Raw genomic sequence first — 16933 nt, forward strand, 5'->3', positions numbered from 1 at the left:
CAACTCGGAATGACCCCCTATGTACAGTACCTCTCAGCCTGTGTGCCATGTTCAGGGAAAGGGGGGGGGGGGGCTGTCTGCAGACACTCCCTGAAAGAATGCCCCATTAATGCCTGGCTATACTTGAAATTTGGTTGTTTATGTGCTTTTGACTGTAGCTGTGGGTTATTGGTGCATATAGTGTACACCCCCTCCCTCCAAGTACTGTTTTATTTAAGTAGTTTGTGTTTATTATCAGTCCTTGTGCATGCATTAAGCTAAACTGTATTTTGCTGTAATATGACATGTCTGCAGGTAATAAAATGTGTTTCTCCTACACCTAAACTGTTACCTGAAAGCGCTGTTTGTACTTTAACATATCGGGGAGTGTTTGCAAGTTGTATTTCTTTTGTGTGTAAGCAGCTAGTGTTATTATTATTATTATTATTATTATTGATAGAAATACAATATTGATTGGTAGAATGTTGTAACACATTGTACAAATATTTTATTTGATCTGTACTATACATGATATTACCAACAATGCACAGTGAATTTACGGTTTCATTAGGATTACTTCATCTGAGTGATTTCTCCTTGTATATGATCTATCGATCTATCTATCTATCGATCTATCTATCTATCTATCTATCTATCTATCTATCTATCTATCTATCTATCTATCTACCGATACCTGGACTTGCCACCCTCACTTTAAACATAATAACAGGTGCTACCATTCCAAAACTTCTAGCACCCTACAAGAAAAATTTAAATGCAGATGCACACTCTAAGCAGGGTCTATTTACTAAGCTTTGATTGGAGATAAAGTGGATGGAGATAAAGTACCAATCAACTCCTAACTGTCATTTTTCAAACCCAGCCTGTGAAATGGAAGTTAGGACCTGATTGGCTGGTACCTTATCTCCGTGCACTTTATCTCCATCCAAGGCTTAGTAAATAGACCCCTAAGAATGCTGACAGTCAAAATAATTTTGAAAAACTCTTACAATTAACATGGAGTATGCTATGATATATTGCCTGTTGGTTGTGCAGCTATGTGTCTGAGAGCAACATCATTCATAGAAATATTGTGTCACGATCCGGGTATCTGGACGCCATTACCTGCCTTTCAGATGTCTCCTGAGGCTCGCTCAGCGTTCCAAGGCCGGATCTCATCTGTGTCCACATACTGCACATTCCTCCTGTCACGCTGAGATGCTGTCACAGCGGCGCCATGTTTGAATCCTGCATGGCGTCTCCCGTTCTCCGCGGCCTTCGCCGCCGCTCCTGTGTTATAGGTGCAGGTTGTCAGTGTGGTGTTCCATGCCTGCCGCGGCCTCCGTTGTCGTCCACGAGTCTCAGCATACATGTGTCAGTCTGGCGTCTCCTGTCCTCTGTGGCCGGCGCCGCCATTACAGTTATGTTTCCACATGGTTTCCCAAGCCAGTTTTCCCTCCACGTTCTAACATGGGCGCAGCCATGTTGGATCTAATCACATGTCTCAGTTCCTCCAATCCACTGCCTCTGGAAATCTGCATATTTGCCCAGCCAATGCCTGCATTGCTGCAGGTATAAGTATCCTGTGCCTGGGTCAGGAAATCGTCAGTGCTTTGTTTGTCATACCTTGTTCCAGTCTCTCTCCTGTGGTTGTGTTTCCAGGTTCCAGCTCCTGTCTCCACATCCACTAAAGAGACCCGCACCTGCCTACCATCCTGCGGTGCAGCCTGACTCTGCAGTCCTCCGTGGCTGATCCAGTTTCCAGCTTCCAGCTATTTCATCTGCTTCCAGCAGTATCCACTACCTCCGGTAATCATCCTTCAACTCCTCTGTTTCCACGCTCCCTAGCATCTTACTATATTCACTCCGTGTTTCCTCACCTGGCTGGTTCCACCCAGCATTCATTCAGTGACTTTATCATCTGGCTAATTCCATTCCGCATCCACTCCGTGTCTTACCACCTGGCTGGTTCCATCCAGCAATTACAACAGCTGATTCAAGTTACCAGCTTCATCTGTTCCATCTACTGGCATGTTCCTTGGATATCTTCACTACTACAGCCAGGCCTGGTAAGGTTATTCCATCTAAGGACTTTAACAACTGTTCTTAACCTACCAGTGTCCTGTGTAACCATTTCATGGTCAGAGTGCTCCAGGAATCATATTATTTATCATTGCCATTATTTACCTTGAATGCTGTTTGTTTACACGGAGTCTGTTAATAAACTTTTATTTTGACTTTTACCTGGTTGTCATGGTCACACCTTCGGGTTTCCTTTTAACACTTACATGTCCAGGGGTCTGATTAAACCTCCCCGGTTTAAGTTCCTCTCAGCCCCTACAACTGAGGCTTTCTCCTGTCAGCTAAAACCCTCAGTTGTGACAGTAAGCACTGACCATATGAATCCAGCCGGAGACCAGGATCAAGCGGCTTGGCCGATGCAAGAACTGGCAGCCAGACTCGAACATCAGGAGGCTGCACAAGGCCACATCATCCGCTGTCTCCAGGATCTCTCTACGCGGCTGGATGGGATTCAAACGACCCTTCGTGGACCTGGCACGTCCGGTGCATCCACTACAGTGACACCAGTTGTAACCCCACCCTCCTTACCCATTTCCATTCCACGTCTTCATCTCCCAACGCCAGCAAAGTTTGACGGATCTCCAAGGTTCTGCAGGGGATTTCTTAACCAATGCGAAATCCACTTTGAGCTTCAGCCTGGCAATTTTCCCAGCTACCGTACTAGAATTGCCTATATCATTTCCCTTCTCAGCGGCTCAGCCCTTGAGTGGGCATCACCTTTATGGGAGAAGTCTGATCCCCTGCTGTCCTCTTATACGGACTTTGTGGCAACATTCAGGCGCATCTTCGACGAGCCAGGCCGGGTAACCTCTGCTTCATCTGAGATTCTCCGTTTACGCCAGGGAACACGTACTATGGGACAGTATCTCATACAGTTCAAAATCTTGGCATCCGAACTGGCATGGAACGACGAGGCCCTGTATGCTGCATTCTGGCATGGCTTAGCAGAACGCATCAAGGATGAGTTAGCTACCAGAGACTTGCCTTCTAAGTTGGATGAGCTAATTTCTCTTTGCACAAAGGTTGATCTACGTTTCAGAGAGAGAGCAACCGAGCGAGGAAGATCGTCTGCTCCAAAATCTTCTGCTCCTCCTCTTCGTCAACCGTCTCCATCCAAGGATGAGCCCATGCAAATTGGCCGTTCCCGTCTATCTCCCGCTGAGCGCCGAAGACGTCTCTCTGAGTCTCTCTGTCTCTATTGTGCAGCTCCATCTCACATTATCAACGCTTGTCCCAAACGTCCGGGAAACTCCAAATCCTAGCTCGCCAAGGAGAGGGCCGGCTAGGAGTAATAATCTCCTCTCCATCTCCTCATGATTGTAATCTCCCAGTCTCGCTCCAAATTGCTCAACGTTACAGGAACGTCATTGCCCTCCTTGATTCCGGAGCAGCTGGGAATTTCATAAACGAAGCTTATGTTAAACGGTGGTCCCTACCCACCGAGAGACTTCCTTCGTCCATCTCCTTAACTGCAGTAGATGGCAGCAAGATTTTCGACGCAGTTATTTCTCTAAGGACTCTACCAGTTCGTCTGAGAGTGGGAGTTCTTCATGCAGAATTTATTTCCTTCCTAGTGATTCCAAGAGCCACACATCCAGTGGTTTTGGGCCTTCCATGGCTCCGTCTCCACAATCCGTCGATTGACTGGACGACTACGCAAATACTAGCATGGGGTCCCTCCTGTGCTAAGACTTGTTTATCCAAAGTGCTTCCTGTTTGTTATTCTTTCCCCAGGTCATCTGATGTTCCACCTCCTCCATATCAAGACTACACGGACGTGTTCAGTAAGGCTTCTGCTGATATCCTTCCTCCTCATAGAGAATGGGACTGCCCAATTGATCTCATTCCAGGGAAGGTTCCACCTCGAGGCCGAACTTACCCGTTGTCTCTGCCTGAGACTCACTCCATGGAGCAGTACATCAAAGAGAACCTGGCGAAAGGTTTTATCCGACCTTCTTCTTCTCCAGCTGGCGCAGGCTTCTTCTTCGTTAAGAAGAAGGACGGTGGTCTGCGACCGTGCATCGATTACAGAGGTCTGAACGACATTACCGTTAAGAACCGGTATCCTTTACCTTTGATTACAGAGCTCTTCGATAGAGTCAGCGGAGCAACCATCTTTACAAAGTTGGATTTGAGGGGTGCCTACAATCTCATCCGGATCCGTGAGGGCGACGAGTGGAAGACCGCTTTTAACACCCGTGATGGACATTATGAGTACCTCGTCATGCCCTTCGGATTGAGCAACGCTCCAGCTGTCTTCCAACATTTCGTGAATGAGATCTTCAGGGACATTTTATACCGCCATGTCGTGGTTTATCTAGATGATATCCTCATCTTTGCCAATAATCTGGAGGAACATCGTTTCTGGGTAAAGGAGGTTCTGTCCCGTCTCCGTGTCAATCATCTCTATTGCAAATTGGAGAAATGTGTCTTTGAAGTTAACTCCATTCCGTTCCTAGGTTACATCGTGTCCGGTTCCGGACTAGAGATGGATCCCGGAATACTACAAGCAATCCAGAATTGGCCGATACCCTTAACTCTCAAAGGGGTCCAGAGGTTCTTAGGGTTCGCCAATTATTACAGAAAGTTCATACGAGACTTTTCCACCATTGTGGCGCCTATCACTGCATTAACCAAGAAGGGTGCTAACCCGTCCAAGTGGTCTGAAGAAGCTACGCAAGCTTTTCATCTTCTAAAACAACGTTTCATCTCTGCACCAGTTCTGAAACAGCCTGACACGACTCTCCTTTCATCTTAGAGGTGGATGCCTCCTCCGTTGGAGTAGGAGCGGTATTATCCCAGAGGGCTAAAGATGGTCTACATCCCTGCAGTTTCTTCTCTCGAAAGTTCTCCCCAGCTGAGCGCAACTATGCCATTGGCGACCAGGAGTTGCTAGCCATCAAGCTCGCTCTTGAGGAGTGGAGATATCTGTTGGAGGGAGCTTCTCATTCAATCACGATACTTACCGACCACAAGAATCTTTTATACCTGAAAGGCGCACAATGTCTTAACCCCCGTCAGGCCAGATGGGCACTTTTCTTTTCCAGGTTCGACTTTAAACTCCAGTTCTGTCCGGGCTCGCAGAATCGCAAGGCTGATGCCCTTTCCCGCTCTTGGGAGCAAGAAAACGAGTCAGAGTCTTCAGACAAGCATCCTATTATTAATCCGTTGGCATTCTCCACGGTAGGGATGGACTCTACGCCCCCACCAGGGAAAAGTTTTGTGAAGCCGGTGTTAAGGAAGAAGCTCATGCATTGAGCCCATGCTTCCCGTTTTGCCAGACATACAGGCATTCAGAAAACCCTTGAGTTTATCTCTAGGTCCTACTGGTGGCCAACTCTGTAGAAGGACGTCAAGGAGTTTATTGCCTCTTGCCCAAAGTGTGCCCAACACAAAGTTCCTCGCCAGTCTCCTGCGGGGCAACTGGTTCCATTATCTGTTCCCAGTCGACCATGGACCCATTTGTCGATGGACTTTGTTACAGATCTGCCTATATGCAGCAAGTTTAATACCATCTGGGTGGTAGTTGACCGGTTCACCAAGATGGCACATTTCATACCCCTTACCGGTCTTCCGTCAGCTTCCAGGTTGGCTCAAGCCTTTATCCAAGAGATCTTTCAACATCGCGGTCTCCCTGAAGAAATCATCTCCGATCGTGAAGTACAATTTGTAGCCAAATTTTGGCGAAGTTTGTGTCAAGCCCTCCAAGTCAAGTTAAAGTTTTCCACAGCTTACCATCCTCAGACCAATGGTCAAACCGAGAGGGTGAATCAGGACTTGGAGGCCTTCCTCCGCATTTACGTGTCTTCCTCCCAAGAAGACTGGGTTCAACTCATTCCTTGGCCTGAGTTTAGCCTCAACAATCAATACCATTCCTCATCCTCCTCAACACCATTCTTCATCAACTATGGATTTTACCCTAAGGTTCCAGAATTCCAACCGCTTCCAGCAACTTCTGTTCCAGCAGTGGATGTCACCTTGCTTCAGTTTTCAAACAACTGGAAGAATGTCCGCGCAGCCCTGCTTAAAGCCTCATTTAGGTATAAGAAGTTTGCCGATAGGAAGCGCAGAGCGGTTCCGGCTCTCAAGGTGGGTGATCGAATATGGTTGTCCACGAAGAATTTGAGGTTGAGAGTTCCCAGCATGAAATTTGCTCCTCGTTACATCGGTCCTTTTAAAATTGAACAAGTCATCAATCCTGTTGCTTACAGACTCCAGTTACCTCCCTTCTTAAAAATACCCAGGACATTCCATGTTTCCTTGTTGAAACCGCTGATCCTGAATCGGTTTCAATCTGCACTTCCTCCAGCTCCTAAAGTGCAGACTCAACGGGGAGTCGAGTATGAGGTGGCCAAGATTCTGGACTCACGTTTCCGTTACGGTCAGTTGCAGTATCTTATTGACTGGATGTCAGGTCCGGGTGTTTTTGTGAATCCGTTAACCCGGAACCAACCACAGGTGTAGGTGCTGGGGTATGAAGAAAGCAGGGAGGACGAAGAAAGTTCCATTCCATATATTTATTGAAATTAACAATTCCAGTAAAGAGTTAAATGACAAGTTGTTAATCATCATATCATACTGAAGTATCGCAGGAATGGCAGAAATAATATGCAGGATAAATCTCAAAGACAAATAAAAGAAAAGTTCATGGTACTGTATATAAAACAAGCTGATGAATAAATTTTGAATTGTCCAAATATAAACAAGCTTTGATGCTGAACTGCAGAATGTGATTAACTGGATAATGCAGACATGAAGAAATAACTGTAAGGATTTGCAATGGAGTTTTGAGAGTTAACTGAGAGACTGTGAAGAATTATCCTTGTTATGACAACATAGCAAATATAAAGTACTGAATAGGGTTACTTGCGGGTTCCGGAGATCACTGTGAAACTGTAGTAGATGACAAGGTGATGAATGGGTTAAATGCAGAGTTGAACAAACGAACAGCTGAGGGAAATGGAATCCTCCAAACTTTGAATGGTAGGCCGACAAGGTAACCTCATGCAAGACTCTGGGAATTCAACTGTTTCCAGTAGGTGAGCAATTAACTGACAGCACAGCGGAGAGCCGGTGGATCTTTCAGCAGTGAAGGCTGCAGACGGACCTCTGGGAACGGAGGCGATATCTGGACCACGGGAATCACACAGGAATGCACGGAGAGAGCTCAGAGCTAGAGCACAGCATTGATACAACAAAGCACTGGCCCAGAGTAACTTAATCCCAGCCTACTTAAAGGCAGCACAAGCACGGGATTGGCTTACACCTGCCCACAGGTGTTTTCACAAGTGCTCTGTATTACCTATTTGGTCTCCAACATGGCCACCTCCTATACAGCAGACACACCGCAGTGCCTTAGGCCATCTGGTCCCCGCACTCACAGTTCCCAGATTCTGCATCACCTGTGCCACCGATCACGCCGCACCCCACACGGGCGCACAGCACCGCGAGCAACCGCACTGGCAACGGATGAACCCCAGAACCCGCAAAGGTAAGAGACCGGTTCGTGACAGTACCCCCTCTTCTACGGGTGGTCTCCGAACACCTTTGAACCTTATCAGGATTTTTGGAGAAGTATTTCTGTACCAGTCTTGGAGCATGAACATCTTCAGAGAAAACCCAGGATCTCTCCTCCGGACCGTAACCCTTCCAGTCGTCCAGAAACTGTAAACGTCCATATCGGGAACGTGTGTCCACAATCTCTTTAACTTCAAATTCCTCATTCTGCAAAGAGTGAACTTTAGGAGATTTGGACTGGGTAGTACGGAACTTATTGAGAATCAAAGGCTTCAGTAAAGATGTATGAAAGGCGTTAGGAATTCTCAAAGACGGTGGCAACTTGACTTTGTATGACACAGGGTTGAGTACTTTTACAATGGGAAATGGACCAATAAACTTGGGAGCAAATTTCTTAGAAGGAACTTTGAACCTGAGATTGCGCGTAGAAATCCAAACTTGGTCTCCCACTTTGTAATTCGGTACAGCTTTACGTTTTCTATCTGCAAAAGATTTATAACGAGCAGAAGATTTGACCAAGGACTTACGTGCACAACTCCAGATTCTAGATAGACGTTGAAGCTCTTGATCTGCCGCTGGAACCTCTAGGGCTGGCAATGGATGGAACTCTGGCACACGAGGATGAAAGCCGAAGTTAACATAAAAGGGCGTAGATTCTGAAGACAAATGGAAGAGATTATTATGAGCAAATTCTGCCAATGGAAGGTAGTCAACCCAGTCATCCTGTGAGGACGATATATATAGCCGGAGAAATGTTTCAAGGTCTTGATTCACTCTCTCAGTTTGTCCATCTGTCTGAGGATGATATGCAGAAGAAAAGTTCAACTTGACATTTAAAGATGAACAAAGCGACCTCCAAAACTTGGCCACAAACTGTGTTCCCCGATCAGAGATGATCTCTCGAGGAAGGCCATGCAACTTGAAGATTTCAGAGATGAACAATTTGGCTAGTAAAGGGGCTGATGGTAATCCAGTTAATGGAATGAAATGTGCCATTTTTGAAAATCGATCCACTATCACCCAAATGGTAATTCGCCCTTTTGATGGAGGTAGATCGGTCACGAAATCCATTGAGATATGAATCCATGGTTGCTTGGGTATGGATAATGGATGTAATAAACCTGGTGGAGAACTTCTTGGACTCTTACGTTGGGCACATTTAGGACATGCTGCAATAAACTCTTGGACATCGGCTTTGAGACGTGGCCACCAATAAGACTGTTGAATAAACTTGAGAGTCTTTAGAACCCCAGGATGACCCATGAAGGAAGAGGAGTGAGCCCAGGTAAGCAGCCGTTTTCGAAGATTTGTGGCGACAAAGGTCTTACCAGGCGGAGGAACTGGAGAGGTTCGAGTCATTAAAAAGGACGTAGAATTCACAATGGCTTGATTCGTGGTAGCATCATTTGATTCAGAAGAAGCAAAGGACCGAGAAAGGGCATCTGCCTTTTTGTTCTGAGATCCTGGACGATAGGTGAGCTTGAAATTAAATCGTGTGAAGAAAAGCGACCATCGAGCTTGTCGTGGATTTAAGCACTGAGCTGACTGCAGATTTAGAAGATTCTTATGATCAGTATATTGTCACAACTGAGGGCCTGAGCTGACGGGAGGAAGAATAACCGCCCGAAGGCGTGACCACGACAACTTGAATAAAAGTCAATGATGTTTATTTATGACAAACTCCATGCATCACAGTAGCAGTAAAGAAACATAAAATCATCAGAGAAATAATACAGTTCCTGGGTACTACAGGGTGGCAGGGGCCACAGAGCTCTGGTAGTATGAGACAATTCTTATTATCTGCGAGTTGGAAAGTCCTTACCAGGCCCGACTGTAGCAATGAAGAAAGCCCAGGATCGTACCAGCTGGTGTTCCAGGGAAAGCTGGACTGCTGTAAATAAAATAGCTGCTGTGGGTTCTGGTTGGAACCAGACAGATGTTGGCACGGAGTGGATACTGGCTGGAACCAGTTAAATAATAAATGAAGCTTGAGAGCGATGCAATATGAATGAAATGTAGAGCTTGAGAGCGGAGAAATAATAATACCGGTGGAGAGTGGTAAACTGTAGAAAGGACACCGGCCCTTTAAGAGAAGCTGTACTCTGCTGGAAGCTGGGCTGGAAGCAGGTAATGTTGTGGCTGGAAACGGATGAATCCAAAATGGATCGGAGAGTCAGGCTACACCGCAGGTGGAATGCTGGTGCGGGTCTCTATGGTGGAAGTCTTGAGACAGGAGCTGGAACCTGGAAGACAATCACAGGAGAGAGACAAACAGGAACTAGGTTTGACAACCAAAGCACTGACGCCTTCCTTGCTCAGGCACAGTGTATTTATACCTGCAGCAAGGAAGGGATTGGCTAGGCAATTATGCAGATTAACAATACTGACAACAGATTGGAGGAAATGATCAGCTGACAGAATCCAAGATGGCTGCGCCCATGCAGACACTTGGAGGGAAGTTTGGTTTGTAATCCATGTGGTAATGAAAACAGTAATGGCGGCGCCGGCCACTGGAGACAGGAGACGCCAGGCAGACAAGTGCACATCCAACCACGCGGACACAGCAGAGGCCGCGGCTGACGTAATCCACTCTGACACTCTGCATGCAGAAGCTCAGGGACGGCGGCGGAGGCCGCGGGAGACGCCATGCCAGATGTATTATGGCGTTACTGTGACAGCGTCTCAGAGAGACAGGAGAGGATGCAGGAATGTGAACATTAGGATAACAGATGGGATCCGGTGCTGGAGCGCTGAGCCAGGTTTAGGAGGCATCTGATGGGTAAGAAATGGCGTCCAGATACCCGGATCGTGACAGCACCCCCCCCCCCTTTAGGAGTGGCCCCAGGACACTTCTTTGGCTTTTGAGGAAACTTGGAATGGAATCTCCGGACCAAGGCAGGAGCATGGACATCAGAAGCATTGGTCCATGAACGTTCCTCAGGGCCGTAACCCTTCCAGTCAATAAGATATTGTAGTTGACCGTAACGGTGACGTGAGTCCAGGATCTTAGCCACTTCATACTCAACGCCTCGTTGAGTTTGGACTTTCGGAGTTGGAGGAAGTAAGGAATGAAACCGATTTAAGATCAGCGGTTTCAACAGGGAAACATGGAATGTCCTGGGTGTTTTTAAGAAGGGAGGCAACTGGAGTCTGTAAGCAACAGGATTGATGACTTGTTCAATCTTGAAGTGACCGATATAGCGAGGTGCAAACTTCATACTGGGAACTCTTAACCTCAAATTCTTCGTGGATAACCATACCCGATCACCCACCTTGAGAGCAGGAACTGCTCGACGCTTCCTATCCGCAAACTTCTTGTACCTGAACGATGCCTTGAGCAGAGCTGATCGTACGCTCTTCCAGATATTGGCAAACTGATGCAAGGTGATATCCACTGCGGGAACAGAAGTTGCTGGAAGCGGTTGGAACTCAGGGACTTTAGGGTGGAATCCAAAGTTAGTGAAGAATGGTGTTGAAGCAGATGAAGAATGATACTGGTTGTTATGACAGAACTCGGCCCAGGGAAGTAATTGAACCCAGTCGTCTTGAGAGGAGGACACATAGATGCGGAGGAAGGCCTCCAAGTCCTGATTCACCCTCTCGGTTTGACCATTGGTCTGAGGATGGTAAGCCGTGGAAAACTTTAGCTTGACTTGGAGGACTTGACATAAACTTCGCCAGAATTTGGCTGTGAATTGAACTCCTCGATCTGAGATAATTTCTTCAGGAAGACCGTGGAGTCGGAAGATCTCTTGTATGAATACTTGAGCCAACTTGGAAGCTGATGGAAGACCGGTGAGAGGAATGAAGTGTGCCATCTTGGTGAACCGGTCAACTACCACCCAGATGGTATTGAACTTGTTGCACATGGGTAAATCTGTAATAAAATCCATCGACAAATGGGTCCAAGGTCGACGGGGAACAGATAGTGGAACCAGTTGCCCCGCAGGCGACTGGCGGGATACCTTATGTTGAGCACACTTTGGGCAAGATGCAATAAACTCCAAGACGTCCTTTTTCAGAGTTGGCCACCAATAGGACCTAGAGATAAACTCCAGGGTTTTTTGGATACCTGTATGTCCGGCAAAACGGGAAGCATGGGCCCAATGCATGAGCTTCTTCCTTAGCATCGGTTTCACAAAACTTTTCTCTGATGGGGGCGTAGAGTCCATCCCTACCGTGGAGAATGCCAACGGATTTATAATAGGATGCTTGTCTGAAGACTCTGACTCATTTTCTTGCTCCCATGAGCGGGAAAGGGCATCGGCCTTGCGATTCTGAGAGCCCGGACAGAACTGGAGTTTAAAGTCGAACCTGGAAAAGAAAAGTGCCCATCTGGCCTGACGAGGGTTGAGACATTGTGCGCCTTTCAGATATAAAAGGTTCTTGTGGTCTGTAAGTATGGTGATTGAATGAGAAGCTCCCTCCAACAGATACCTCCACTCTTCTAGAGCGAGCTTGATGGCTAGCAACTCCTGGTCGCCAATGGCATAGTTGCGCTCAGCTGGGGAGAACTTCCGGGAGAAGAAACTGCAAGGGTGTAAATGGCCATCTTTAGCCCTCTGAGATAACACCGCTCCTACTCCAACGGAGGAGGCATCCACCTCTAAGATGAAAGGAGAGTCGATGTCAGGCTGTTTCAGAACAGGCGCAGAGATGAACCTTTGTTTTAACAGATGAAATGCTTGCATGGCTTCTTCAGACCACTTGGACGGGTTAGCACCCTTCTTAGTGAAAGCAGTAATAGGCGCCACAATGGTGGAAAAGTCTCGTATAAACTTTCGGTAATAGTTGGCGAACCCTAAGAACCTCTGGACCCCTTTGAGGGTTAAGGGTACCGGCCAATTTTGGATTGCTTGTAGTTTCTCAGGATCCATCTCTAGTCCGGAACCGGACACAATGTACCCTAGAAACGGAATGGACTTGACTTCAAAGACGCATTTCTCTAATTTGCAATAGAGATGATTGACACGGAGACGGGACAGAACCTCTTTAACCCAAAAACGATGTTCCTCTAAATCGTTGGCAAAAATGAGGATATCGTCTAAATAGACCACGACATGACGGTATAGAATGTCTCTGAAGATCTCATTGACAAAATGCTGGAAGACAGCTGGAGCATTGCTCAATCCGAAGGGCATGACGAGGTACTCATAATGTCCGTCACGGGTGTTAAAGGCGGTCTTCCACTCGTCACCCTCACGGATCCGGATGAGATTGTATGCACCTCTCAAGTCCAGCTTTGTAAAGATGGTAGCTCCGCTAACTCTGTCAAAGAGCTCAGTAATCAGATAACGGTTCTTGATGGTAATGTCGTTCAAACCTCTGTAGTCGATGCACGGCCGCAGACCACCATCTTTCTTCTTTACAAAAAAGAAGCCTGCGCCGGCTGGAGAAGAAGAAGGTCGAATGAACCCCTTTGCTAGGTTCTCTTTAATGTATTCCTCCATAGAATGCGTCTCAGGCAGAGACAACGGATAAGTTCGGCCTCGAGGTGGAACCTTCCCTGGAACGAGATCAATCGGGCAGTCCCATTCTCTATGAGGAGGAAGGATATCAGCAGAAGCTTTACTGAACACATCCGTGAAATCTTGATATGGAGGAGGTGGAACATCAGACGACCTGGGGGAGGAAGAACAGACAGGCAATACTTTAAACAAACATGTCTCAGCACAGGAGGAACCCCATGCCAGGATTTGCGTAGTCGTCCAATCAATTGTAGGATTGTGAAGACGGAGCCATGGAAGGCCCAGGACCACAGGATGTGTGGCTCTTGGAATCACTAAAAAAGAAATAAGTTCGGAATGAAGAACTCCCACTCTCAGACGAACTGGTAAAGTCCTTAAGGAAATAACTGCATCAAAAATTTTGCTGCCATCCACGGCAGTTAAAGAAATGGACGAAGGAAGTCTCTCGGTGGGTAGGGACCACCGTTTAACATAGGCTTCGGTAATAAAGTTCCCAGCTGCTCCGGAATCAAGGAGAGCAATGACGTTCCGATAACGTTGAGCAACTTGAAGCGAGACTGGGAGATTACAATCTTGAGGAGATGGAGAGGAGATCATTACTCCTAGCCGGCCCTCTCCTTGGCGAGCTAGGATTTGGAGTTTCCCGGACGTTTGGGACAGGCATTAATGGTGTGAGACGGAGCCGCACAATAAAGACAGAGAGACTCGGAGAGACGTCTTCGGCGCTCAGCAGGAGTTAAACGGGAACGGCCAATTTGCATGGGCTCATCTTTAGTTGGTGACAGTTGGCGAGGAGGAGGAGCAGAAGATTTTGGAGCAGATGATCTTCCACGCTCAGTTGCTCTCTCTCTGAAACGTAAATCAACTTTCGTGCAGAGTGAGATTAGCTCATCTAACTTAGAGGGTAAGTCTCTGGTAGCTAACTCATCTTTAATACACTCAGATAAGCCATGCCAGAATGCAGCATACAGGGCCTCGTCGTTCCAGACCAGTTCGGATGCCAGGATCTGGAACTGTATCAGATATTGTCCTACGGTACGTGACCCCTGGCGTAAACGGAGAATCTCGGATGAAGCTGAGGTTACCCGGCCTGGCTCGTCGAAGATGCGCCTGAATGTTGACACGAATGCAGTGTAAGAAGATAGCAGGGTGTCGGACCTCTCCCATAACGGTGATGCCCAATCAAGGGCTGAGCCACTGAGAAGAGAAATAATGTAGGCAATTTTTGTACGGTCACTGAGAAAATTGCCAGGTTGTAGCTCAAACTGAATCTCACACTGGTTGAGAAATCCCCTGCAGAATCTTGGAGATCCGTCAAATTTTGCTGGCGTTGGAAGATGAAGACGTGGAGCAGAAATGGGTAAGGTGGGTGGGGTTATAGCTGGAGTCACTGTGGTTGACGCACCAGACGCGCCTGATCCACGGAGAGTTGTCTGAATCCCATCCAGCCGAGTAGAGAGATCCTGGAGACAGCGGATGATGTGGCCCTGTGCAGCCTCCTGATGTTCTAGTCGGGCTGCCAGTTCTTGCATCGGCCTGGCCGCTTGATCCTGGTCTCCGGCTGGATTCATTAGGTCAGTGCTTACTGTCACAACTGAGGGCCTGAGCTGACGGGAGGCAGCCTCAGTTGTAGGGGCTGAGATGTACCGGAACCTGGGAGGTTGTATCAGACCCCTGGACATGTAAGTAACATGAAGAATAACCGCCCGAAGGCGTGACCACGACAACTTGAATAAAAGTCAATGATGTTTATTTATGACAAACTCCATGCATCACAGTAGCAGTAAAGAAACATAAAATCAGCAGAGAAATAATACAGTTCCTGGGTACTACAGGGTGGCAGGGGCCACAGAGCTCTGGTAGTATGAGACAGTTCTTATTATCTGCGAGTTGGAAAGTCCCGACTGTAGCAATGAAGAAAGCCCAGGATCGTACCAGCTGGTGTTCCAGGGAAAGCTGGACTGCTGTAAATAAAATAGCTGCTGTGGGTTCTGGTTGGAACCAGACAGATGTTGGCACGGAGTGGATACTGGCTGGAACCAGTTAAATAATAAATGAAGCTTGAGAGCGATGCAATATGAATGAAATGTAGAGCTTGAGAGCGGAGAAATAATAATACCGGTGGAGAGTGGTAAACTGTAGAAAGGACACCGGCCCTTTAAGAGAAGCTGTACTCTGCTGGAAGCTGGGCTGGAAGCAGGTAATGTTGTGGCTGGAAACGGATGAATCCAAAATGGATCGGAGAGTCAGGCTACACCGCAGGTGGAATGCTGGTGCGGGTCTCTATGGTGGAAGTCTTGAGACAGGAGCTGGAACCTGGAAGACAATCACAGGAGAGAGATAAACAGGAACTAGGTTTGACAACCAAAGCACTGACGCCTTCCTTGCTCAGGCACAGTGTATTTATACCTGCAGCAAGGAAGGGATTGGCTAGGCAATTATGCAGATTAACAATACTGACAACAGATTGGAGGAAATGATCAGCTGACAGAATCCAAGATGGCTGCGCCCATGCAGACACTTGGAGGGAAGTTTGGTTTGTAATCCATGTGGTAATGAAAACAGTAATGGCGGCGCCGGCCACTGGAGGCAGGAGACGCCAGGCAGACAAGTGCACATCCAACCACGCGGACACAGCGGAGGCCGCGGCTGACGTAATCCACTCTGACACTCTGCATGCAGAAGCTCAGGGACGGCGGCGGAGGCCGCGGGAGACGCCATGCCAGATGTATTATGGCGTTACTGTGACAGCGTCTCAGAGAGACAGGAGAGGATGCAGGAATGTGAACATTAGGATAACAGATGGGATCCGGTGCTGGAGCGCTGAGCCAGCCTTAGGAGGCATCTGATGGGTAAGAAATGGCGTCCAGATACCCGGATCGTGACATATATACTGTAATGCGATGTTGTGCTCCTTCTAGAAGGTATCTCCACTCCTCAAATGCCAACTTGATGGCAAGTAATTCTTGCTCGCCGATTGCATAATTACGCTCGGCCGGGAGGAACTTTCGGGAGAAATATCCGCAGGGATGGACTTTTTTATCTTCAAAGACTTGTGACAACACAGCTCCTACTGCTTCTGTAGATGCATCCACCTCTAGTAGAAAGGGACGATTCAAATCAGGCTGTCGAAGAATGGGGGCTGACACAAAGGCTTGCTTTAAATCAGAGAAGGCTTTGATTGCTTCAGAAGACTAGTTCGTAGGATTTGCTCCCTTGCGTGTTAGGGCCGTGATGGGAGCAGCTAACGTAGAATAATTCTTAATGAATCTCCTATAGAAATTAGCAAAGCCAAGAAATCGCTGAATCCCCTTGAGAGTTGTAGGAGTGGACCAATCTCGGATAGCTTGCGTCTCTGGGATGGATAACGGATAAATTTGTCCCCTAGGAGGGGTTTTGCCCGGAACCAGGACGACTGGGCAGTCCCATTCGCGATGAGGAGGTAGAGAGTCTGCTGCTTGTTTACTGGAAACATCCGCAAAGGATTGATACACCGGAGGTAGATCGAGAAGGCTAATTGACCGGAGAGGTACAATTGAAGCTACACAGTCCTTGGTACAAGATTTACCCCACGAAAGGACTTCCATGGTTTGCCAATTAAGTTGAGGATTATGTTTCTGCAGCCAAGGTAAACCAAGTATCACATCTTGAGAGGCTTTGGGAATCACGTAGAAGGAGAGGTATTCGGAATGGAGCACACCAACTTTCATCTTGAGACATACGGTTCGATGAGTAATTATACCATCTGGAATTCGACTTCCATCCACTGCTGTAACAGCAACTGCTGCTTCCAGAGGCATGGTTTGAACTTTAGACCGTATGACAAAGGCTGAGGAGATGAAGTTCTCGGCTGCCCCGGAATCTAGGAGAGCTGAAACTTTCACTGT

This window comes from Pseudophryne corroboree, chromosome 10, assembly GCF_028390025.1.
Source record: "Pseudophryne corroboree isolate aPseCor3 chromosome 10, aPseCor3.hap2, whole genome shotgun sequence".
NCBI lineage: Eukaryota > Metazoa > Chordata > Amphibia > Anura > Myobatrachidae > Pseudophryne > Pseudophryne corroboree.